Genomic DNA, 20,888 nt, shown 5'->3' on the forward strand with positions numbered 1-20,888 from the left:
ATGAGTTGCGGTACCTAGATCTTCTAGATAAAAGATTATTTCCATAGTTGTAGCTGGGTACAAAATCTTTACACTGTGACCACCCCTGCCTTCAAACTAAACTGGTGTGCACCCCACCCCGCGCCTTTCCCCGTAAACGCCATCGCTACATTTTTAGAGCAGTTTCATTTTGATACCATCACCGAAATAACACTGAGTATAAGCTGCCACCGTTTCGGATTCCTCATAAAGCACACATTGACTTGTCAGGTTTCTCTGCCGCTGACTGTACCGTCGTCTTAACAATATCTCTGACGCCAAATCACCCGTCGTGTGCAAACAGTATGCAAGCGTTTCATAGACACGTAATGGACATGTTAGAATTGACCTGCCGTGCCGATATTGTTTGTTATATTGTACACTTATGAAATATGTAGTGTTTATACAATGCATACAGATATATATATCATGTGAAATACTTTGTTGACGTTATATTTGCAAGGTTTTATGAAGATGATATTCAAAACATTACTTGAATAGGTACCTACTGAATAAGCAACATGAAAACAATTCCAACCGAAGATTGCATAATTAATAGCTTCATTTTGATTAATTAGAATTCGAAAAGTTAGATTGAAAACCTAACGACTTCAAACACATTTCACTGAAATACAAAGTTTTATAAAACTCATTTTGTATCCTTATTGCTTCCTACTAATGATTTTTCTCAAAGGGCCTTAGGCAGTGGTAGGACTGGATTCTTTTTTGTGGTATTTTTTTCAACAACATTGATAAATTTATAGGTTAATCGGAGGCATTCAGCCTATCACAGGAAACTATGTACTCAATATAGCACTCGATAGATACTACTAAGCATATAAATAGTTAAAAAGTCTGAATTGAATAGTTTTAGATTTTCATTCGTTTGAGCCCATCCATTTAAATACCGACCCAGCGATGGGTGAAAGCCATGAACGGGATTTATTCGAACCGACTTGCATTCACTAAAAATCAAAGCAAGATGTGAATATTCCAACTACGCTAGTTAAATCGCTGAAAATCTAATGCTGAAGCTTTTGATGTAACGTAAATGTACATAAATATGAATAATTACATTTCCAAAAGTCCTAACTACTTAAATATGATCTAGAATATTTATTTAGAGTGTATATGTAAGCTATCAAAAATTAAAATATCAATTTTTAAACCCAGATCTTCAATAAAAAAAACTTTTAGACGGTACACTGCCCGCCTCACGCTGCGTTTGGCGTGATTTGTATGAACGCACGTACAGTATGCGTTTTCCGTGTGTTGGACTGTGCTGTGCGTGTTTTTTTTTCTATACCAACAGAGATACATGAACGTTCAGAGTACTTTTTTATTTTTTTTATTTAAAACTATACTAGAATATCAGGGTCAGATCTGGTCTATCAAATAATATAGTGATATAATATTTATTTTTAATGTTCATAAGTTATTATATTTCTTAACAGTACAATATGACTTAACATAACAATATTATTTCCTAGTTCAGAGCAGTATTTCACCTACCTTTAGCATCAAGAGTTGACTTATTTTTAAAATACTGCCTATAGTTATCGGAATAAATTTATTCTTATTCTAATACAGTGCTCTCAATAAACCTAGTAAGGTTTGAATAGAAATGGAATGGAACTTCGGATCTGCATTCGCGCCTTCAAGCAACATACATCTTGAAACGTGGTAGTGTGAGATTATGCAAAATAATTATGGATCCACACATGCGAAAACTAATGAAAATTTTGAAGCTGCCGTGCCCTATTAAGGTTTAAGGCAAAATGAATCATTAAACTACTTGACCGTCACTGGAAGCTTTATTAATGAGAGAGCATTTCCGTTTCCGTCGAAGACTATCCAGTAACCTTCCTCTTTGTGTGTCAATTCCGGTGCTCAGTGGCGCCACCTGGCGGTCGTGCGGTGCAACTTTACTTCGTAAGTTGCTCACCGCGCCCTTCCCTCATTGGCGTTTTAAACTCCGTCGAGGCAACATTGTGCGCAGCAGACTATCTCTGCGACCGTTTAAATATTTAATTTAAAAAATATATTTTAAATTCAGTGTTGAATAAGTTAGAGCAAAATTTAAAAGTGTAAGTGTAGCACCTACATGTAAGTAACCTTTTAATATTTTTTAAACAACTGGCTTTTAAATTGACATAATCATACGGCACAAGATCATTTAATTTAACGGTTTCCCGTTCGGATCTTGTTATTAGTGTATATTAGACCAGTTAAAAGATATTTTAATTTTGTTTTTGTTAAAATCATCCTACCCTCATGTTTGAGGTAAAAGTTTAGTTAAGATTAGTTGTGTACCGGTGTTATTATTGCAGTAGTACCTAATATGGAGCCTGTGCCGGGCCCGAGTCATGGGTCAGTCCCTGTGCCAGACCGGGACGGGGGCACCCCCCCGCGCCGCCGCCGCCGCCGTCGCCGCGTCAGCAGCAGCAGCAGCTCCAGCAGCTGCTCGTCCAGCTCCAGCGACACGTGCTCGTCTGCGAAGCGCAGCAAGCGCTCCCGCCGACACCGCCGTAAGAAGAGTAAGCACGAGAGTCGTACTGATCAAAGGATGGATCAGCTGTTCAAGGAACTGGGTGAGCTTCGCAAATATATTACTCCTTCCGGCAATACCGACTTGCCGTGTGACGGCATGCAGGACAATGACGCAACATCAGTATGCTCTGGAGTTAGCGGGCATCTTTATGATAGCGTTGCAGGTTCACAAGACCTCGACCAACGAGAGGAAAGTCCTAAACTGACTAAAGATTTCACTTTTAGTCTAGAAACTAAATTAAAAGAACCTTCCGTTCCAAAAACACCTGACGTTTTTCTAAAGATGCTTTCTGATGTTCAGCGCCTTGGTAGCACTGCTTGGTCAGAGGTTAGGTACGCCGACACGCAGAAGACTTATAATCATACTCCAGGCTTCATAGACCTCGAAACAAACGAGGAGGTGAAAATGTATGATACCTTGCGTAATCAAGCAAATACAGAGAAGGCCTATGCTGGCATCACTTACTGCGTACTAAAGCAAAAAGAGGCATTACAAGAAAACTTACGTAATATTTTAACCTGGGCAAAAGATAATGATGGTATAACGTTTGATACTCTAAATAATAAGATTGATGAGTTGTTCCAAAGTGGCAGTTTCCATAAAATTACATCAGACTTATTACAATTAGTCTGCGGTCACCGGGCAGAAAGCATAGAGATGCGTCGAGACGCTATTACCACTCAGGTTCGGGACCCGTTAGTCAAAGCCACCCTTTCTAGGATACCACCGTCTTCCACATACTTGTTTGAGTCTGAATCTTTCACCGCTGCGTTAGAAAAGGCTGGTGGGGTCCGCAAGGCATTCTGGCCACCGAGGTCAGAACAACAAGCCCAAAAATCAAGTCAGGGTAACAGCCGCCTCTCGCGGGGGCAGGCGACCCGGAGACAAGCAGTTCCATCGCGTGGAGCTCATGGCTTTCAAGAGCCACATTATGTGTCTGGGCCATCTTACAACCCACCCTCGCGGGGTGGATACAAATCTAGTGCCCCCACGCAAAGAACTCAACAACTAAGGGTTGATAATAGCTCATATTCAAGAGCGCCCTTTCAAAATCGAGGCTCGCGGCCCGATAGTGGGAGTTCTAGGGGAAGGCAGAGTACCCAAAGGGGAAACAAGACAAGACATAGGGGGTATAAACAATGACTCAGCTCCATTCCAAGCAGGTCAGTTAGCACAATACCAAAATCAGTGGCAACTAATGGGAGCACCAACGATTATTTTGAAATTGATCCAGGGGTATCGCATACCGTTTTGGCAAAAGCCTCCGTTAATTTTTCCAAATGTAAAAAAAGGTCCATTTCACACACCGTATTACATTTTATGTTATATTACTGATGTTACTTTCAATAAGATTTTGATTTTAATGGTACCCCGAGATACGGGCAAAGCCTAGTTCGGGGGCCCCTGTTCATTTTGTGATTTTAAATGTAAGATGTGCGCAAGAATACTTTTTGTTTTGTAAAATAAGATTTAAATTTTACTTAGGTATTATGTGTTTTATGTGCAAATAAACAATTTTTACTTTACTTACTTTACTTTACCTGTCTCGAACGAAATGTCTGCAGTCGTGGAAAAAATGAAATCGCAGGGCATTTTAAAAATAGCTCAGCCGTCCCCAAGTTTCATATCCCCCATGTTTCTGGTACCGAAGGCGGACGGATCAGCCCGCCCCATTTTCAATCTCAAAGCTCTGAATTACTACGTCATGACAGAACCCTTTCATTTGATAAACATGTATCGCGTCCCAGACTTTCTACAACCCCAAGACTGGCTTTGCAAGATCGACCTTTCCCAAGCGTACTTCCATCTGAAAGTCACGAAGTCACAGAGGCGCTTTCTTCGCCTAATATACAATCAAGAACTGTTAGAGATGACCTCCTTACCGTTCGGTCTGAGCACGGCTCCCAAAACTTTTTTCAATCCTATCGAACTGGGTCGCCCAAATGTTGCGAGACAAGTGGATCGTCAGGATATTAGTATTCCTGGACGACTATTTGATCGTACATCAGGATATAGAGGTACTTCAGGAACATGTTCGACTAACAGTACATACATTACAGACGTTAGGATGGATAATAAATTTCGAGAAGTCAGTTCTCCAGCCTCAAAAGAGTATAATATACCTAGGTATTCTATGGGCACCTTGGGAAAATCGCAAATCGTTGCCACAGGAAAAGATTGTTTCCATGAGACAAAAGATCAGTCGTGTTCTCGATCAAGACACAGTAAACATAAAAGACGTCCAGAAAATAGTGGGGTTACTGAACTTCGCCAGTTTTGTCGTACCACGGGGTCGTCTAAATCATCGACACTTAATAATGTTCCTAAATACCATACCGCCCAACTCGACAAAAACTTACACACTAACTGTAGATGTCATCGCAGAACTAAAGTGGTGGATACAGAATTGCCAAATGTCGTCTCTATTGCATCAACCACCTCCGGTAAACTTCCTGACCACGGATGCCTCGGACGAGGCCTGGGGCGCCCAACTAAACCACCTAGCCCTATCGGGAACTTGGTCTCTTCAGGACCAAAAGTTGCACTGCAACCAAAAAGAGATGCTTGCAATTCTGTATGCCCTTCAGAGTCAAGCCCACACAATTTCCGGCAGGTCGTTATTAATTCAATGCGACAACAAAACCGCAGTCGCTCATTTAAAGAAAGAGGGAGGCACCAAATCACCACCTCTAATGGAATTGACTTATCAAATCCTGAGCTTGCTAGACCATTACCAGATAGTGTTCAGCATACACTATCTACCAGGCAGATACAACAGCAATGCCGACAGTCTGTCGCGACACAAACTACCCCCGGAGTGGCATCTTTTGCCAGCGTGTGTGCAGACAATATTTTCAAAATGGGGAACTCCAGTGATCGACCTGTTCGCCTCAGCCACCGCGCACGTAGTCTGCAATTATGCAACTCGAGATCTTACAGATCACCAAGCCCTTCTTCACGATGCGTTCAGCGTGACCTGGCATTACCAGCTTGCGTGGATTTTCCCACCACCGTTCTTGATCACAAAAGTACTGATGCACCTGAATCACTCAACAGGAGTATACTTAATAGTTGCACCCCGGTGGGAGAAAGTGTTCTGGCGAGCAGATCTAAGAGCCAGAGCCCTATCTGCCCCAATGACTCTGAAGAACCTACAGAAACACCTAGTAGACACCTCGACCGGCCTCGCTCCCCCGAAAGTAGACGAGATTGTTCTAGAGGTGTGGAGATGTGGGGGTGGTCCCAGGCGATAGAGTCATGGAACACTGATCAAATATCACTTTTGAAGGACTCATGGCGGCAGTCAACTTTAAAAACTTACCAAATCGCTTGGAAGAGGTGGGTAACTTGGTGTAGTAGAAAACAGTTGGATGCAAAAAACCCGACAGGTTCAGAATTGGCACAGTTCTTATCCGATTTATATTTAGTTAATAGACTGTCTTACAATACAATTCTTTTGCATAAATCCGTGGTTTCCACCCTTTGCAATACCGAAATATCGAGTGTTTTAAGTTCGCATGTGTTAGTAAAACACGTGCTAAAATCAATTGCTCTAAAAAATCCGAAGGTAAATAATAAATCACCAATTTGGGACGTAAGCAAATTAATTTCCTTTATATCTAACTACGCAATTGACCAAAATAATACTTTTCAAGTATCCCGTCATACGGCTATACTCCTTTTGCTATGCTCCGGTAGGCGTATTCATGATTTAACGTTACTTGCAGTTGATTTGGATCATTATGTAAAATCGGATCAATTTGTAATATTTTGGCCACAATTTGGTTCAAAGACCGACAACAGTAACTATAGTCAGTCCGGCTGGAAGTTACTAGTCAACGAAAATAATTTAAATCTGAATCCCCCCTTTTGGATAGATAGGACTATCACGTTATTGCATGAGCGACGTGAAGTATCAGGAACTGATAATCTTTTCATTACTGTAAGGGGGGTGGCAAAACCAGCTTCACGTACAGTGATCGCAGGATGGGTTAAAACTATATTTAAGGAAGCCGATATTGAAGCTAGCCCAGGAAGTGTTAGATCTGCAGTAGCTTCTAAGAGTTGGTTTGAAAATCAACATATTGATGATATTCTGGCTCGCGGTAACTGGAGGTCAGCCAATACTTTTAGGAAGTTTTACAGACGTGAAATAAGAATGAATTGTAATAATCAGTCTAGTAGTGTCACACGATTATTTAATCCTATTGATTCTTGATGTTAACTAATTGTTAATTTAAATAATGATTATAGTTCATTACTGTAGTTTAATTAATAAGTGTTCCTAACATAACATTATTTTATATCTAATCACAGGCTTTGTACCTACCTTGATTATATGATTCTTAAATAAAGAGGAAAATGCTAATAATACATTGTCTTTTAATATGTTTAGTCACATTGGCGATCTCAATTACAGAAGCAGTGGCGTCACCAGGCGATAACAAACAGGTCTCATTAATAAAGCTTCCAGTGACGGTCAAGTAGTTTAATAGCAGCGTTTTACCTGAAATAAAACGCATATTAAAATACTTACCTAACTGGAAGCTTTAAGTCATTTCTGCCTGGTGAATTCGAGCCAATAAGGGAAGGGCGCGGTGAGCAACTTACGAAGTAAAGTTGCACCGCACGACCGCCAGGTGGCGCCACTGAGCACCGGAATTGACACACAAAGAGGAAGGTTACTGGATAGTCTTCGACGGAAACGGAAATGCTCTCTCATTAATAAAGCTTCCAGTTAGGTAAGTATTTTAATATGCGTTTTATTTCAGGTAAAACGCTGCTATCATTTTTTTAAAAGTATATCAACCTTTATAATAGTTAGTATAATAGTTAGTAGCGTATACTTTCCAGCTACGTGTAATCGGGCACCTGTCAGCGTGTCAGCCACCGGCAGTCCTCTCATTTGCATCGACGTCGAACTTGCTGGAACAATGACTCCCAGATACTATTGTTTCAACTCTAATCCGATTAGGATACAGTTTCAATTTAGTTCGTGGTTTTAACTTTGAAGTCGGTTTATTGGTAGGTATTTGAATACCGTTACGCATTATGCTGGTGACGACCACGGTTACGGTATTACTCGATCGAGCTAAACTGTCGAGAAAAACCCATGACATAATTACTTTCATTTAATTCCATAGAGCTGTGAGTTTTGCGGTCCACACGTAGATTTTTACTAGACTTCGAGTAAAACTATCGAGTAATAACGATAATGAGTACTGGCCATAATATGAACATGTTGATTCTACGTTAGCTCCACTAAACTCTAGTAGAATATCAGAGCAGATTGGGCCTATAAAATACAGTAAGTCGATAAAATAAAAATAAAAAACATTGTTTTCCTGAAAGCTCTGGTCATAAACCAAATCTAATCCGCTTTGTGTACATAGTTACTGGCCTCTAACAAAACATATTTTAATCCCGATATACAGGATGGATTATCTATATGAAGCAACAAACCATCCAGGTCAATCAAAGTGGTTTAGTCCTTTATTAGTACCACACCACACATTGAAACATAAAAGTTAAAACCGAAATCATTACAATAATTTAATAAAATAATATTTTATACTTGCAACACGAAGCTAAGAATTTCTCATAAAAGCAGACTAGGGATCCATAGTTGCCTAGTGCCTGCTGCAGAGTCCTGCTTTAGTTGTGAGACACATTGTACCATTGGCACGTAGCGCTCCCTCTGCATATTGGGTATCATGGTAAATCAAATACACTCACGAGCAATGAAAAAGTTCCACTAACAAATAGCCGACAGTAAATGACACCCATTTTTTAAAAATATTTTTTCTGAACATAATATTATCGTTGTTTAGGTAATATTCGGATGACTTTTAGCTCCTTAGTGGTAAGTAACTTTACTTTTGCAGTGTTATCTGGAATATCCAAATAATATTTCAATGATATCTGGCGCTTTGTAAGGTTATACTTAAGTTTGAAGCATGATCAATGATAGAAATACTACATAGTATCCCAGCCAGATATCCTGGCTTGTAGCACGTAAACACAAGTATTGTGAGTTGAGCTGCTGCGGATGTGAGATTTTGAGAAAACAATACACCACGTTATTTATGTGGCAATATTCCGTTCTTGCCGAGCTTGCATACTGCCCAATATATTACCAGCCACAAATATTTCAGCTCACATGCCTGGATCGCCTCGTAAGAATGATAAAATTCCCTAATTTTAGTTTATATATTTTATATCATTATGAACCTGTAATGTAAACACAAAGTTAAGAAATCCGTACCTGCTATAATAATTAAATAATGTGCTATATTGATAATAATGTAGTGTAGGTACTTGAGTGTCATTATATTTTTAAGTGGTCTGAAAACTCAAAACGTTAACACTTTCACATTTAGTTTTATTTTGCCCCTCACACACACAGATGAGTCAAATGTGTTGGAAAAATCCCTCGTTGAGCTCTATAGGAGCAGCTAACAACACAAAAAGTAGTCTTCGATTTCCATTAGCGGGATTTTTCAGTCTGATTTCCAGTAAAATGTGCCTAAAGGAGATACATAAAGCAATGGGTTGGAAATGGCAAGCGCTCTCTCTCGTTTCTGCACGCCTGGTAGAAAGAGTGCAATACTGGTTGCGTACTGCTCTTATTTCACACTTATACTGTCCTAGTACTTTCTAGTCGCTTTATTGCTCAGGATACTTCATTACTGAGTCCTAGCACAGCAATGAAAGGGTGAGTAATTGAATTTGATATGTATAGCTATCGTAAAAAGTTCTATTGAGTTTAAGCTGAAAAGCTTGTTTAGATTTTTTTTACATGTTAGCAGTGTGCTCAACACGATCAAGTTCTTAATTATTAAAGATTAGCAATTTAAATTGTTTCAATAAAAAGTACACCTTTACCAAAATTCTATAGGTATTATCCGTCCGAATAGACTGTGATCAAATTGAAGAAACGATACAGCTATTCTATACCTACATTACCAACTGCCAACTAGACGGAATTTATGATTCATCTCGGCCCAACGGGGCCGCCGTAATTATTTCGCAGAACGGTCACGTGATGAAACTCCCTAATTAATATCCCACTGAATATTTCACAACGACATTACAACCTTCCGAAATAACTGACGGCACAACAACTGCTAAATAATGAAGAGGGCTCTCAAAAATAAGCACTTCTTTTATAAAAATGACGGAACAGAACTAATTTGCGCAAATTTCGTTGCAAATGGAAGGGATTTTACTGAAAAATTTCCTCTGCTTCTCTCCGCAATGCAACGGCTCGTCAAATATTTAAATCAGGTCTCATATTTTTGCGATATGAAGAAATTTTTCCAATAACGAATTCGATAGGTAGAGTCGTGAATGAATATGAATGATATACCAAGTAATTTTTTTATTCACTGTGAATATTTCTGAAAATATATCGTTCTATCAAATTGATATTTAATAATTTAATTATTTTAATAATTCCATACACTATAGTTACTAGCATTGAATTCTCAGGTTTTTGTTATACGAGTACTGCCTGAAATGCAAGGATTGTATAATTTGATGTTGAAATTCAAAGAATGAGTCTTGTTTATTACATAATATTCATATGACGCTCTGATAAACCTTGTTATCATCAAATTTGAAAAAATACATACTTTAGGATATTACCTACCTTTTGAATTATTTATAAGAAGAACGAGTTTGTAAGTGCGCGGCATACGTTTGATTGATGAGGTATTCCGTGCACAGGTGCGTCTGACGCTCAGCACGTGGAAATAATTCATTTTCATCCCCTTTTACCGTAATAGGGGTGAGTTTAAATGTTAAGTACCTAAATGTGCAGTATTCGTATGTGTCATCTTGTCGTGTTTGAAAGAGGGCAGCGTCTCGTCTATGAGTACTTTATGACTGCAAGTATTCACTTGTAGCTACTAACCAGAATTTTCAGCTTGATTATTTACTTACCGTTTGACTTTCTGGCAAGAATTCCGAGTGCACAACACCACGATAGTCAAAGAAAACAGTCAACATGACTTTGACTAACAATCCACAGAAGACAAAAAGGAACATACGTCATTCGTTGCTCACTTAAGTTTTTTCAAGCTAAAACAATACAATAGAATATTCACAGTATACCGGTACCTTTGTTGCATTACATACTTACTGAGGCAGCGAATATGTGATTTACATTTTGTGTATTTATTTCGGCAATAAGTCGACCAATAAGCACGCATGGGAGAAAAAATAATAACTTTTCTATAATACTAAAAATATATAATTAATACTTTACACACAGGTAAGAAATTTCTCCATTACGAATTATTACCATAAACCCAGCACCATCAACCCGCGGCGCCGGTATTTACGTTCATAATGCATGAGTTTCATAAGCATTTCTTTTTCATATTTGACGTAAAAATCTTAAGCCTACACTTGTCGTGTCGTCTTCAATTTCGCAGGCTGAGTATCATTAAAATTTCACCGCTACACTTCGCTGTAAATAGAAATTGAAGAGCGAACGTGAAGCGACTTGTCACGGCAGTAAATTCGTTTTGTAAAGGGATTGTAATGTGAGTAGGTATACAGGGTGATATTTTAATATTCTATTTCTTGTGGGCAAGTCATTGAATTGCCTGCTCAAGATACTGGGCTATTATATTTTCATTATAGAATCAACTCTAAAATCAACAGCAACCAGAGACTTATATCACCACAATTCCAAATAGATACATAGTAAACTAAAAAATCTAATGAATAAATAGGATCAGTTGTTAGTTCAATCGATTCTCTCGAGATGCTGGCATTGATGGAAAGGGAGAAGTTTTGAATTAGTTACTGCATTCGACTCTGGGGGAACTGAAAACTATCTCGTTTGATCGACTGTACCCATTTGACTCTGTTTAGGGTAAATCATTCAAAGGTTGTACGGCAGACATGACTGCTACACTACCATTTCAGCATTGATTTTAAGAGCTACATAGTATTATGTTGGTGACATATTTTAGTTTTCTGAAGAATAACTTCCTTGGTGATGGGACATCAGAGAATCCACGTGCTTTTTCCATAGTCAGATCTGGCGTATGTTTCTACCATAAAAGTAAATAAACTAAATGGATTCTGCACCATACGTCATCACTGGCAGGATGGACCGTCATCAGAAATACGCTTTGCACCCTACTTTGAAGTAAGTTGACTAACTTCGTCTAAGTTAGTTCTGCCTAGTCGAATAGTATGCCCGAGGTAGCTTTACTACTCATACTGGCTGTAGTCCAACAATGATGTTGCAACGTCATTGAAGATAATAAAATTAGTTTTTTACAACGTAGTGCCATCTATACTATTTGTAGGGAACTAAACATGGAACTTCGTTCTACACTTTCAGCGCAGACTTCTATTGCTCACATTCTATTTTCATTGCGTAGCTCCGCTTCGTGTTACGAGCTAGCGTACTCCAACTTACTACCAAATAAAGCTAGATGGCGCTGAACGTATATTTACAATCTGAGTAAGGTAGGTGTTATAAGTAAGATATTTAGTGCCTGTTTCACAATGTCTGTGTAAAAGACATCCTGTTACTGTCTAAAACATAATTACTGAGAGGGACAGCATATATTTTATCCCATAGGTAGCAATTATCTACATTATTTAACTCATACTTATCTACTCATTCAAAATTCTCAGTTACACATACCGATTTATTAATAAAAGTTTTATTTATTTTTATTATTATTTTTTAAAGATTATGAAATAAGTGCATGAAATTGTATTATTATTCTTCTTTTAGTTCTGTAGTTTACTTTACAAGGCGCCTATGTTAGACTGTAAGGATCTTGTAAATTAACCGACTAGACCGTTACGGTCTTATTCATAAAAAAACCTTAAAGTAGGTTTACTGAGCTCAATAGTTACGGAACACATTAAGCCTATTTGAGGTTTCGTAAAAATCTCTATTCATAATAGTTCCGTAAACCTTCAGTAACTATAGTGATGCTAATAGATTTCACAGACCAAACATTTTGACATTTACCCTATTAAGTTGCCGGTCCGACGAAACCATAAACAAAAATAGCGAAAACTTTCATTCATTTATCAATCTCTATTATCTATGTTAGCCACGGCGCGGCACTTAAAAAAGTTTACGTTGGCTTAAAGGCGCAGTTGGCCAAGCCAAAACCCACAAAAAAAATAATTAAATTTTTACGTTACCATGGCAACTTATTTTCAGCAAATATTAACTCACAACAAATGTCAAATCGTCAATAAAGCAGAACAGCTGTTGACCGGCCGCCATGTTTTTGTACAAGAGGAGGCTTACGGAAGGTGTATAGTAGGGTCCAGCCAACTTTAGCATATCAAGGTTTTACGAATCAGTTGGAGAGTTCTTTAGCGCTATTGATCGTTTATGAATAAAGTTTTTTTGACATTTGCTTATAGCAGGCCTATAGGTCTCCCGTAACTTTTTATGAATAAGACCGTAAATAAACACACTGGGGCATGCTGAAAAACAGCGTCGATCGAAAACCAGTTTTCCGTCGACTTATTCTGAGCATGTCACCATTTGCCAAAAGAAAATTTTAATTTATTGAAGTACTTGTTTTAACTAAAATAGTATAATGTAACTTAGTCATAATTATTTATAATGTAGAATAAGTTATGTAAGGTCATTTTTATTTTGGCAATAAAGCATATTTTACTTTTACTTTTTCTTTTACTTTTATTGTGAAACAGGCCTAACATGAAGTTTTATTGTAAATTATTTGTACTTATCGCATTTATAGTATTACAACAATTCGTTTTTTTAGGAATTTTAAAGTAAGCCTTTTTATAGTGCTACGAAATCTGCTACGACGGCGGCGTAGGCTTGGCGTCGTAGCAACTGTAGCCTAAGGCGCGAATGTAGTATACAAGGGTATTACTTTGTGCTTGCATTGCATTGCTCCGCGAGAACCGAGTTTCATGTCCCTCCTGCGTTTCTGCCACTGATACATACTCGAATTTTAATTTCTGTCTAACACAGAGTCGAACCGTCGTACTTTGAGTACCAAGATGACGTTTGCAAGCTTTTTGTAAACTGACAGTTCATTCTATGAATTTGTAAGCTAGAATAGAATCTATAGGTTTCCTCATGAAGTTTTCATTCACCGGTGGTATGATTGAACTTAAATTATATACTTCATTGAAAATAATTCATTGGTACATGCCACATGGCAGAGTTCCTCGAATGCTCCTCGAATGACAATTGTTCTGTGGGTATCATGTGGGAAGCATGTGGGTATGTTTTTATATCTCCGACCAAGTTCCGACCCCCTGGCAAGCATACTGACCAGTAAACACCTAATTTTCGAGAAGCCTAATTTCTTGTAGTGGACAACTAAGCTGTATACTTAGTATGCACCTTTCATCGTATCACAAAATATACAGGGATTTCTGAGGTTGTATCTAGAGCCGCATGGGGCGCGGGGGGGGGGGGGGGCAATGACGTCACACTCTAGCCTGCGTGCTCAGTACAACGCCTCCAGATATCCAGGTCACCTATTTTCGGATGCATTTAACATCAAATACAGATATATACCCGAAATAGAGCTTCCGCACGTCATTGCGATCGTGGGATGAAGTTGCGAATAAATAAACTATTTTAGTTAAGCAGCTTTAAGGTTGTGCAACACACAATTAATTCGGTACCATTCGTCTACGCATTATTCTCCCTCCTGTGCCACCATCGCGACCCGTCGTTCCCATAACATCTCTAAAACTGAAGGCTTTAAGACTTGTTTCATTAACAGATTAGAGACCTACCTTGGTGGATTTCTTTATAATGTTGCTAACAAATTATATAATATTCATGCTCTTAATAAATTTGAAATCAAGCGAATAGTTTTAAACTGGCTCAAACTACTTAATTATGAAGAGACAGAAAAATTATTAATATCCCCCCTTCGGGGATAATGTAGTTCCTTCTATAATGAAAATACTGTAACCCAAATTAATTATCTGTGAGGTATAGCTGCTATTGCTTATAAATTTAGTCTACTAACTAGATACCTACATATATATGTATAAAAATAAATAATCTTAGTGACTATATACATACATATATGATACAACATTCAAAATTGTTTTTTCAAAAGATATTATAGTTAGTTAAGTTTGCATGTTATTTTTATTTTTATAATGTTCTTGTTTTGTCAATACTTTTGTCTGTAAAATTGTATACATTCACATGCTCTTACCTAGATTTAACGGAAGAGCTTGTCACCTATATTACAGGCCTTAAACCTAGTTTAGGTGGCAAGGTTTACCATATTTATAGTGTTCACTCGATGTATATTTTTACATGTTTTTGGATCAATAAATGATTTATTTATTTATTTATATTTAATTTAAATTATGTTCTCCTGCAGCCTAATTAAAAATCATAATGATCAATTTATCTAAGTATGTTGTTTTCGTAAAATTGCTTCCATACATGGTGTTGCAAATGTGGTATAGTTAGCCGAAAGAGTGCGTGTGACTTAGAAGGTCCGTTTGAACAACTTTTGCTGTACGACTTTTTGAAATTCGATAAAAAAAACTTTCATAGTAATAAGACTCGTGACCAACAAAGTGTGTATGGAAATCAAAACTGTTTACGGAAGTTTGAAAGTCATTGTTTAGAATGATCTACAGCATCACCCACACCCCCTTTCGGTAAATTAACCACTATTACAATATTCTGTAGATATTTTACGTATTTATTGACAAAAACACGACATACCTTTGTTATATAATTACATAAAACTTATTCTATCTTTTGTTTAAGATTTAAAGATTTATTTAAAAAAAATTTAAAAATGTCTTATCAACAAAACTATTTCATCCAGACAACGTTAGGGACAAGCTGCACAGCTGCAATAAGTTAAGGTTTAATCCTAATGTAGTAGGGGCATGCCTATTGCCAATAATCGAGTACATTCAAGACTGAGAATAAATATCGGAGTAGAAACAAGTAACCTGCATTCGAACCTGAGACCTTAGTGCTTGAGTATCTAACAACTGCACAGTTCACTCGCCTATATCAGTAAGGGCCATAATTTGGTTAACAGTTCATCACAGAAACACACTACTCGTATATTTCCATACTCTCCACACTAGGTAGGATTGGAAATTTCATGCTGAGAGTTTTTTTTTTTATAATCTTTGGATACTACACGTCTAACGATTTTACTGTAGCTACAACGGTCATGGCAACGGGCCCGTATATGATATTCTATTCTATTCTGAGGATGTGTAAATACCTAGACCGCTCTCTCGCATATAACCTTTGTGATAAAAACACAAAATCTACCGTTCTATCATTGAATATTACATATTTACTTAGTAATGTCATAGACTAATTAGTGCCAATTTCTCTATAGTCGGTTATCTAACCGACCAATGATGGTTCATCAATTATACGTCATCTCCATATAAAATTCTTGACAGATGTGTCAAAAGTCAACCACTATACATGGTATGGCTAGTGTACCTGGTTATGCTCTAACCGACTATGGAGAAATTGGCACTTAGTCTATGGTAATGTTAAGTAGCTCACTGCAATGTTTTACCTTGTTTTACCTATGTAACGTCTAAAATATGCGAGTATGTCATAGTATTTTATATTTCATTTGCATTATCTTTAGCATAAGGCCTCTCAGAAGAGACGCTGAACCATCTAGATCTTTACATTTCCTATTGACTATACCTAAATCCTATCACCTAACATAAGTAATATACTTATTGCACATTATCCAAGTCTTTCGTGTGTTCAAAAAGACAATAGATACTTATATTGTTTACGTCTAACTGCCAGTCTCTATAACTCTATCTATCTATAACTGGTAGTAACTTTCATACGATTTTGACAGATTGTTATTTTTGATTATGTCAAAATCGTATGAAAGTAACTACCAGTTATGGATAGATAGAGATATAGAAACTGGCAGTAAGTATTTCAATTTGATTTTTTATTTAAATTTTTCATTCATTAATTACAAAACACAAGACAGCTTAGGAAAATAACACGCATCCATTGTTTACCTAGTTTAATAGCTTATACAGGGCGCACCTAGGCTAGCCGCAGTCCATACATTAGACTCACCATCATTATAATTGCTGGCAGCTATTTCCTTGATGGCAAGAGCACCCGCCCGCGCCCCGCTACACCCTCCCCTCGCCTTCCGATTTCAGAATGAAACTGACCTAATTTCAGTACTGCAACCTACCCCGAACCCACTGACGTCATAGTCGACCCCGCTAGTACAAAACAGTGCATAAGACCCATGGAACCCAAGCGATTACACCGTATAGTACCAACAGACTACGCATGACTCTCCCATGGCTGTGACCTGTTAGATATGCTGGTTTGGAACTGGGCCGTAGATTCCGAAACTGGGTCATTCCGGGATGCAGCCCCTATTCATGAATCGAAGTACGTTCATTCTTGCGCGGTCTCACTGGGGCGACAAAGTTCTACCTGCGTAGTGCGTCAGTGTGACACGGTTTCAAGTCGGAGTTATTGACAATCTATATTTAGAAGAAGGACATGACTGTTTCTGCTGCATTTTAACTATAAGGTCGATGTTATATGGTTGTAAAGTCTAAGTAGAGGCTAAGGTACTTTTCGTTTATGAGAAAATGTATCTTAGAGTATTGAAACTCAAATAATAATATAGAATGTGCCACGAAAAAATATTTAGGGATTTAAAAATTTCAGTGATTTTATCTAGGTCACATGTCATGTCGCGTGTCGATAAGTCAGTCAAATAATCAATAAACATGTAAACGTTCTTAAAGATAGTACTTAAAGTATATAAATTTAGTGTCTCTCAGTTGTCTCAGCACGAAAACACCATTCCCCGGCCTTTTTCACTTGTGCCATCTACTAATGGAAATTATACGATAGTTCATTGATATAGTATTTTGGTACGATTAATGGAAATACATAATTAGGTGATAATTCTTACATAAAGTACATGTAGGCTGGCTGGTACAAAATGCTTTTAGCAATAAGCCCACTTTTTGTACACTTATATTTTATATCTAGTTATAAGTTTTTCTAGCACCTGTTACATTTTACATAGTCGTAATTTTAAATAAATAAATTTGTTAAATAAAGAAATAAATAATCATTTCCTTACCTTGTCTTATACTCATATAAATTCTTACACATTATTTGATCATAAATATTCCTCCACACAAAGCTTGTTTTGAAAAAATTGCTTTTAGGGATAAGACCGCCATTTTTATACATATGTGTTTGAATATGTATAAGCTTTGTAACTTCTGTTCATGTGTGTGTACAAAAAAAATATATTCTATGTAAGGGGCCGTCCATTAATCACGTGAGGTTGTTTTTCTCATTTTTTGACCCCCCCCTCCCCCCTGGTGATATTTGGTGAGGTTTGGGACCAACCCCCCCTCCCCCCCCCCTGGATCACGTGTATTTTTTTGGAAGTCTATGTAAAGCCAATTTTTGACTAGAAAAAATATAGGTCATACTACAAATCGTTAAAATTTTTGCGCCGTCCAAAATATCGGTTCAGAAATACCTAATTTTTGACAAAAAATTTATACACGTGATGTCTTACAAGAACCCCCCCTCCCCCCTCGTGATGTTTCGTGAGGTTTTCAGTACCCCCTCCCCCCCCCATTTGAGCCTCACGTGATTAATGGACGGCCCCTAACTTCTATGCAGAAATACAATCTAGGATCTACTTACAACCATATGTATCTACATAATATCTTCAATCTATAGTCATGTTTTATAGATTATATTATAAATTTGGTATTTTGATTCATATTTGCTTGATGAAGGAAACGATAACAACCATTTGAGTTTGATACACGTCCAAAACAAAAGCCTTAGCAGCATTGTTCCTCGTAACGAGCAAACAAAAGCAAGGTCTGCATATGTACTTATTGTACACTATATAGTCAGCAAAAGAGATACATTGGCCACCTCAGCGCAGTATTATTTGATTCATATCTTCCACTTATGAGTCTAAGGTGAGGTGGAATTTCACCAAACGTTTAGAAAAAGCGTAGCGTAGCGTTTGGAAAAAGTAGGTTATTATAAGTAGGTATATAGTTAGTTATATTATTATTTTGTTATTATTAGAACACCACTCTCTAATAAATAAGGTTGCCTGTAAGAGATCGCTCTCAGCGATAAGGCCGCCTATTGTACATTAGTTCTAGTCTATAAGTATGTTTTTGTATGTCTGACTTATGTGGTGTTCAATAAAGCAATATTCTATTCTATTCTATTCTAAAAGACCCTAGTGTAAAACTTTTTGCGCTCTACCTATATCTACTGTACGTGTACACCCACACCTCGCCAAAAATATGTACTTAATTCAAATATTGAGAAGGTGCTTACAGTGTGGTACCTAAGCAATGAGCGTGCGTGTGAAACGGCACATGAGATCCATAAGGCCACGTCCTTGTTAGACAGTGACGCAGTATGTCGCCTTGGGCCTGAATGAAATACACCATGTAAAAACATGCCATCCATTCATTGTGATTAGGTCGAGAGATATTGGATTTCTTATCTCTGGTAAAGGGAAACGCTGTAATTATACATATTTTTGGAACAATAACCTATTTTTAGGGCTGTATATGAAGTGCCTTTCGCAAATGTATGAAACATATTTTATTGAATCATGTTTCTTGTGTAAATATTTGATTTTACGAACATTGATTTTGAAGAGAAGTGGGCTAGCTAGCTAAATCAAAAATTACATATTACATTCATGAACCAAAATTGTGGAAATTTCACGAATTGAAACATACATAATAATAGCTAACATAGCATCGTACGCTCTGGGTCCTCCGCCGGCAGGAACTTGTTAGACAGTAAACGGTTCATCACCATCATTAGTCTATAGCAGTCCACTACTGGACGTAGGCCTCCCCCAAAGCACTGGATAGCTTTATAGCTTACTAGCTATTCCCGCGCGCTTCGCTTCGCCTTAAACAGTTTTCCCGTGGGAATTCCGATATAAAAAGTAGCCTATGTTCTTTCCCAGGGTCTATACCGTATGTATACCAAATTTCATTTAAATCCGTTTAGTAGTTTTGGCGTGAAAGAGTAACAGACAGACAGACAGACAGACAGAAAGACAGACAGACACAGTTACTTTCGCATTTATAATATTAGTTAGGATTAGGATTAGGATTAGGATTAAACGTTTCGCTACAAGAAAATGCCAGTACCATATCTACGCATACTTAAGAAAGCTCTACCTAGGAAAATGTGGAAAACGGAACCTAAGACTTCAAAACCAAAGCTCCGCAACACACGACTGCACCATAAGGCCGTTCGAAATGCCAAAAGGGCATAACCAATACACACTTGTTGCAAGGCCTCGTGACCGGGTCACGGAGGCGCGCGCGGGGGGCGCGGGGGGCGCGGGGGGCGGTCAACGACCCACTCCCGGTGCAGCCTCCGCCCCGAACTCACCCGAGCGATCCCGAAACATCCCGATCCTATTTTAAGCCACCGATTTGGACTAGAACTAAAGTTCGAAGGTCATCCTTGGTGTTTATTTTATTTATGGCCTAGTTTTTTGTCGTAGTGCATTTTGATGCATGTAAGGTTGTGGCTGAGGTTATGTAATTTTAGTTTATGGTTGCGTAATACACTGCCCTACATAAGTTTACCAGCAGCTTAAATAATAGCGAAGGGGTAAAGGTCAAACGGTGTGCTTTTCTATTTAGAACAACAGCATTAACCGTCAATTAATTTCTCGTCACCTAATAAGAATTTGAAGAAATCAAAACTTTTAACACATTTTCTTCCAACTAAATCTTGTTACCAAATGTATTATTAAAGCTATTATAAAATCAGAACAGTTCATCTCACAGGTAACTACGTAATCACAATCCAACGTAAGCGTAGAGCGTAATACGTTCTTACCACACGAATTCTGGATAAACCTATTTAAAAGCTCCTCGAAAGCTATTATTATTGGTAGCTTCTATTTGCAATAAGTCAAGTTGCAGTGGGGGTGTGAAGCAGTGAGGCCGCGGGGCGCGGGGGGCGGGGGGCGGCGTGACGTCACGAGCTGTGGGCGCGGCGCGGGCGCGGCACCTGCGCTCCATTCATGGCCCTCGCACGCACACACTCACACTCGTCCGTGTAAGGCCGTGCAATTGTGATTTTCGTTATGACGTCACCGCGGCTCCGCCAATCGCCGCGCAGATCCATTCAAGCCTAACTCCTGAAGGGAAATTCATGGAGGCCGCGAGATGCGGGACACAGTCGAGTCGCACCCGCCGCGGGAGCCTCATCTCCGGACTCGATCGCCTCCAGCAAGCTCGA

Source organism: Plutella xylostella, chromosome 13, assembly GCF_932276165.1.
Source record: "Plutella xylostella chromosome 13, ilPluXylo3.1, whole genome shotgun sequence".
In the NCBI taxonomy this organism is placed as follows: domain Eukaryota; kingdom Metazoa; phylum Arthropoda; class Insecta; order Lepidoptera; family Plutellidae; genus Plutella; species Plutella xylostella.